A 6,864-nucleotide genomic window follows, 5' to 3' on the forward strand; every position below is an offset into this window, starting at 1 on the left:
TAGGTGGCCCTGAATGTTACAATTCACTATCAGTTTTTCGTCCGATTCGAAAATCTTTGACTCACAGCAGAACGGCCATTAGGTGCCCGAGGCAGCAATCGACCCATGGAGACAAGTCTGCTGGAGGACGATGTATTGAATCGGGACGCAATTTGAGTGATCCATCGTCATTAGGAGGCCCTGAACGCTACAATTCACTATCAGTTTTTCGTCCCATTCGATAATCTAGACTCACAGCAGAACGGCCATAAGGTGCCCGAGGAAGCAATAGACCCATGGAGTCAAGTCGGCTGGAGGACGATGTATTGAATCGGGACGCAATTTGAGTGATCCATCGTCATTAGGAGGCCCTGAACGTTACAATTCACTATCAGTCTTTCGTCCCATTCGATAATCTAGACTCACAGCAGAACGGCCATAAGGTGTCCGAGGCAGCAATAGACCCATGGAGTCAAGTCGGCTGGAGGACGATGTATTGAATCGGGACGCAATTTTAGTGTTCCATCGTCATTAGGAGGCCCTGAAAGTTACAATTCACTATCAGTTTTTCGTCCGATTCGAAAATCTTTGCCTCACAGCAGAACGGCCATAAGGTGTCCGAGGCAGCAATAGACCCATGGAGACAAGTCTGCTGGAGGACGATGTATTGAATCGGGACGCAATTTGAGTGATCCATCGTCATTAGGAGGCCCTGAACGCTACAATTCACTATCAGTTTTTCGTCCCATTCGATAATCTAGACTCACAGCAGAACGGCCTTAAGGTGCCCGAGGAAGCAATAGACCCATGGAGTCAAGTCGGCTGGAGGACGATGTATTGAATCGGGACGCAATTTGAGAGATCCATCGTCATTAGGTGGCCCTGAACGTTACAATTCACTATCAGTTTTTCGTCCCATTCGATAATCTAGACTCACAGCAGAACGGCCATAAGGTGCCCGAGGCAGCAATAGTCCAATGGAGACAAGTCTGCTGGAGGACGATGTATTGAATCGGGACGCAATTTGAGTGATCCATCGTCATTAGGAGGCCCTGAACGTTACAATTCACTATCAGTTTTTTGTCCCATTCGATAATCTAGACTCACAGCAGAACGGCCATAAGGTGCCCGAGGCAGCAATAGACCCATGGAGTCAAGTCGGCTGGAGGACGATGTATTGAATCGGGACGCAATTTGAGTGATCCATCGTCATTAGGTGGCCCTGAACGTTACTATTCACTATCAGTTTTTCGTCCGATTCGAAAATCTTTGACTCACAGCAGAACGGCCATAAGGTGCCCGAGGCAGCAATAGACGCATGGAGACAAGTCTGCTGGAGGACGATGTATTGAATCGGGACGCAATTTGAGTGTTACATCGTCATTAGGAGGCCCTGAACGTTACAATTCACTATCAGTTTTTCGTCCGATTCGAAAATCTTTGAGTCACAGCAGGCCTGCCATAAGGTGCCCGAGGCAGCAATAGACCCATGGAGACAAGTCTGCTGGAGGACGATGTATTGAATCGGGACGCAATTTGAGAGATCCATCGTCATTAGGTGGCCCTGAACGTTACAATTCACTATCAGTTTTTCGTCCCATTCGATAATCTAGACTCACAGCAGAACGGCCATAAGGTGCCCGAGGCAGCAATAGTCCAATGGAGACAAGTCTGCTGGAGGACGATGTACTGAATCGGGACGCAATTTGTGTGGTCCATCGTCATTAGGTGGCCCTGAATGTTACAAATCACTATCAGTTTTTCGTCCGATTCGAAAATCTTTGACTCACAGCAGAACGGCCATTAGGTGCCCGAGGCAGCAATCGACCCATGGAGACAAGTAGGCTGGAGGACGATGTATTGAATCGGGACGCAATTTGAGTGATCCATCGTCATTAGGAGGCCCTGAACGTTACAATTCACTATCAGTTTTTCGTCCGATTCGAAAATCTTTGACTCACAGCAGAACGGCCATAAGGTGCCCGAGGCAGCAATCGACGCATGGAGACAAGTCTGCTGGAGGACGATGTATTGAATCGGGACGAAATTTGAGTGTTCCATCGTCATTAGGAGGCCCTGAACGTTACAATTCACTATCAGTTTTTCGTCCGATTCGAAAATCTTTGAGTCACAGCAGGCCTGCCATAAGGTGCCCGAGGCAGCAATAGACCCATGGAGACAAGTCTGCTGGAGGACGATGTATTGAATCGGGACGCAATTTGAGTGATCCATCGTCATTAGGTGGCCCTGAACGTTACAATTCACTATCAGTTTTTCATCCCATTCTATAATCTAGACTCACAGCAGAACGGCCATAAGGTGCCCGAGGCAGCAATAGTCCCATGGAGTCAAGTCGGCTAGTTTACGATGTACTGAATCGGGACGCAATTTGTGTGGTTCATCGTCATTAGGTGGCCCTGAATGTTACAAATCACTATCAGTTTTTCGTCCGATTCGAAAACCTTTGACTCACAGCAGAACGGCCATAAGGTGCCCGAGGCAGGAATAGACCCATGAAGTCAAGTCTGCTGGAGGACGATGTATTGAATCAGGACGCCATTTGAGTGATCCATCGTCATTTGGTGGCCCTGAACGTTACAATTCACTATCAGTTTTTCGTCCCATTCGATAATCTAGACTCACAGCAGAACGGCCATAAGGTGCCCGAGGCAGCAATAGACCCATGGAGACAAGTCGGCTGGGGACGATGTATTGAATCGGGACGCAAATTCAGTGATCCATCGTCATTAGGTGGCCCTGAACGTTACAATTCACTATCAGTTTTTCGTCCGATTCGAAAATCTTTGACTCACAGCAGAACGGCCATTAGGTGTCCGAGGCAGCAATCGACCCATGGAGACAAGTCTGCTGGAGGACGATGTATTGAATCGGGACGCAATTTGAGTGATCCATCGTCATTAGGAGGCCCTGAACGCTACAATTCACTATCAGTTTTTCGTCCCATTCGATAATCTAGACTCACAGCAGAACGGCCATAAGGTGCCCGAGGAAGAAATAGACCCATGGAGTCAAGTCGGCTGGAGGACGATGTATTGAATCGGGACGCAATTTGAGTGATCCATCGTCATTAGGAGGCCCTGAACGTTACAATTCACTATCAGTCTTTCGTCCCATTCGATAATCTAGACTCACAGCAGAACGGCCATAAGGTGTCCGAGGCAGCAATAGACCCATGGAGTCAAGTCGGCTGGAGGACGATGTATTGAATCGGGACGCAATTTTAGTGTTCCATCGTCATTAGGAGGCCCTGAAAGTTACAATTCACTATCAGTTTTTCGTCCGATTCGAAAATCTTTGACTCACAGCAGAACGGCCATAAGGTGTCCGAGGCAGCAATAGACCCATGGAGACAAGTCGGCTGGAGGACGATGTAATTAATCGGGACGCAAGTTGAGTGATCCTTCGTCATTAGGTGGCCCTGAAAGTTACAATTCACTATCAGTTTTTCGTCCGATTCGAAAATCTTTGACTCACAGCAGAACGGCCATAAGGTGCCCGAGGCAGCAATAGGCCCATGGAGACAAGTCGGCTGGAGGACGATGTATTGAATCGGGACGCAATTTGAGTGTTCCATCGTCATTAGGAGGCCCTGAACGTAACAATTCACTATCAGTTTTTCGTCCGATTCGAAAATCTTTGAGTCACAGCTGAACGGCCATAAGGTGCCCGAGGCTGCATTAGACCCATGGAGACAGTCTGCTGGAGGACAATGTATTGAATCGGGACGCAATTTGAATGATCCATCGTCATTAGGAGGCCCTGAACGTTACAATTCACTATCAGTTGTTCGTCCGATTCGAAAATCTTTGACTCACAGCAGAACGGCCATAAGGTGCCAAGGCAGCAATAGACCCATGGAGACATGTCGGCTGGAGGACGATGTATTGAATCGGGACGCAATTTGAGTGATCCATCGTCATTAGGTGGCCCTGAACGTTACAATTCACTATCAGTTTTTCGTCCGATTCGAAAATTTTTGACTCACAGCAGAACGGCCATAAGGTGCCCGAGGCAGCAATCGACCCATGGAGACAAGTCTGCTGGAGGACGATGTATTGAATCGGGACGCAATTTGAGTGATCCATCGTCATTAGGTGGCCCTGAAAGTTACAATTCACTATCAGTTTTTCGTCCCATTCGATAATCTAGACTCACAGCAGAACGGCCATAAGGTGCCCGAGGCAGCAATAGACCCATGGAGACAAGTCGGCTGGAGGACGATGTATTGAATCGGGACGCAATTTGAGTGATCCATCGTCATTAGGTGGCCCTGAACGTTACAATTCACTACCAGTTTTTCGTCCCATTCGATAATCTAGATTCACAGCAGAACGGCCATAAGGTGCCCGAGGCAGCAAGAGACCCATGGAGTCAACTCGGCTGGAGGACGATGTGTTGAATCGGGACGCAATTTGCGTGGTCCATCGTCATTAGGTGGCCTCTGAATGTTACAATTCACTATCAGTTTTTCGTCCGATTCGAAAGTCTTTGACTCACAGCAGAACGGCCATTAGGTGCCCGAGGCAGCAATAGACCAATGGAGACAAGTCCGCTGGAGGACGATGTATTGAATCGGGACGCAATTTGAGAGTTCCATCGTCATTAGGAGGCCCTGAACGTTCCAATTTACTATCAGTTTTTCGTCCGATTCGAAAATCTTTGACTCACAGCAGAACGGCCATAAGGTGCCCGAGGCAGCAATAGACCCATGCAGACAAGTCGGCTGGAGGACGATGTATTGAATCGGGACGCAATTTGAGTGATCCATCGTCATTAGGTTGCCCTGAAAGTTACAATTCACTATCAGTTTTTCGTCCGATTCGAAAATCTTTGACTCACAGCAGAACGGCCAAAAGGTGCCCGTGGCAACAATAGACCCATGGAAACAAGTCTGCTGGAGGACGATATATTGAATCGGGACGCAATTTGAGTGATCCATCGTCATCAGGTGGCCCTGAACGATACAATTCACTATCAGTTTTTCGTCCGATTCGAAAATCTTTGACTCACAGCAGAACGGCCATAAGGTGCCCGAGGCAGCAATAGACGCATGGAGACAAGTCTGCTGGAGGACGATGTATTGAATCGGGACGCAATTTGAGTGTTCCATCGTCATTAGGAGGCCCTGAACGTTACAATTCACTATCAGTTTTTCGTCCGATTCGAAAATCTTTGAGTCACAGCAGGCCTGCCATAAGGTGCCCGAGGCAGCAATAGACCCATGGAGACAAGTCTGCTAGAGGACGATGTATTGAATCGGGACGCAATTTGAGTGATCCATCGTCATTAGGTGGCCCTGAACGTTACAATTCACTATCAGTTTTTCGTCCCATTCGATAATCTAGATTCACAGCAGAACGGCCATAAGGTGCCCTAGGCAGCAATAGACCCATGGAGTCAACTCGGCTGGAGGACGATGTATTGAATCGGGACGCAATTTGCGTGGTCCATCGTCATTAGGTGGCCCTGAATGTTACAATTCACTATCAGTTTTTCGTCCGATTCGAAAATCTTTGACTCACAGCACAACGGCCATTAGGTGCCCGAGGCAGCAATCGACCCATGGAGACAAGTCTGCTGGAGGACGATGTATTGAATCGGGACGCAATTTGAGTGATCCATCGTCATTAGGAGGCCCTGAACGTTACAATTCACTATCAGTTTTTCGTCCCATTCGATAATCTAGACTCACAGCAGAACGGCCATAAGGTGCCCGAGGCAGCAATAGTCCCATGGAGTCAAGTCGGCTAGTGGACGATGTACTGAATCGGGACGCAATTTGTGTGGTCCATCGTCATTAGGTGGCCCTGAATGTTACAAATCACTATCAGTTTTTCGTCCGATTCGAAAATCTTTGACTCACAGCAGAACGGCCATACGGTGCCCGAGGCAGGAATCGACCCATGGAGACAAGTCTGCTGGAGGACGATGTATTGAATCGGGACGCAATTTGAGTGATCCATCGTCATTAGGGGGCCCTGAAAGTTACAATTCAATATCAGTTTTTCGTCCCATTCGATAATCTAGACTCACAGCAGAACGGCCATAAGGTGCCCGAGGCAGCAATAGTCCCATGGAGTCAAGGCGGCTAGTGGACGATGTACTGAATCGGGACGCAATTTGTGTGGACCATCGTCATTAGGTGGCCCTGAATGTTACAAATCACTATCAGGTTTTTCGTCCGATTCGAAAATCTTTGACTCACAGCAGAACGGCCATAAGGTGCCCGAGGCAGCAATCGACGCATGGAGACAAGTCTGCTGGAGGACGATGTATTGAATCGGGACGAAATTTGAGTGTTCCATCGTCATTAGGAGGCCCTGAACGTTACAATTCACTATCAGTTTTTCGTCCGATTCGAAAATCTTTGAGTCACAGCAGGCCTGCCATAAGGTGCCCGAGGCAGCAATAGACCCATGGAGACATGTCGGCTGGAGGACGATGTATTGAATCGGGACGCAATTTGAGTGATCCATCGTCATTAGTAGGCCCTGAACGTTACAATTCACTATCAGTTTTTCATCCCATTCTATAATCTAGACTCACAGCAGAACGGCCATAAGGTGCCCGAGGCAGCAATAGTCCCATGGAGTCAAGTCGGCTAGTTTACGATGTACTGAATCGGGACGCAATTTGTGTGGTTCATCGTCATTAGGTGGCCCTGAATGTTACAAATCACTATCAGTTTTTCGTCCGATTCGAAAACCTTTGACTCACAGCAGAACGGCCATAAGGTGCCCGAGGCAGCAATAGACCCATGAAGTCAAGTCTGCTGGAGGACGATGTATTGAATCAGGACGCCATTTGAGTGATCCATCGTCATTTGGTGGCCCTGAACGTTACAATTCACTATCAGTTTTTCGT

The sequence above is a fragment of the Schistocerca cancellata genome, chromosome 5, assembly GCF_023864275.1.
Source record: "Schistocerca cancellata isolate TAMUIC-IGC-003103 chromosome 5, iqSchCanc2.1, whole genome shotgun sequence".
NCBI classification, from domain to species: Eukaryota; Metazoa; Arthropoda; class Insecta; order Orthoptera; family Acrididae; genus Schistocerca; species Schistocerca cancellata.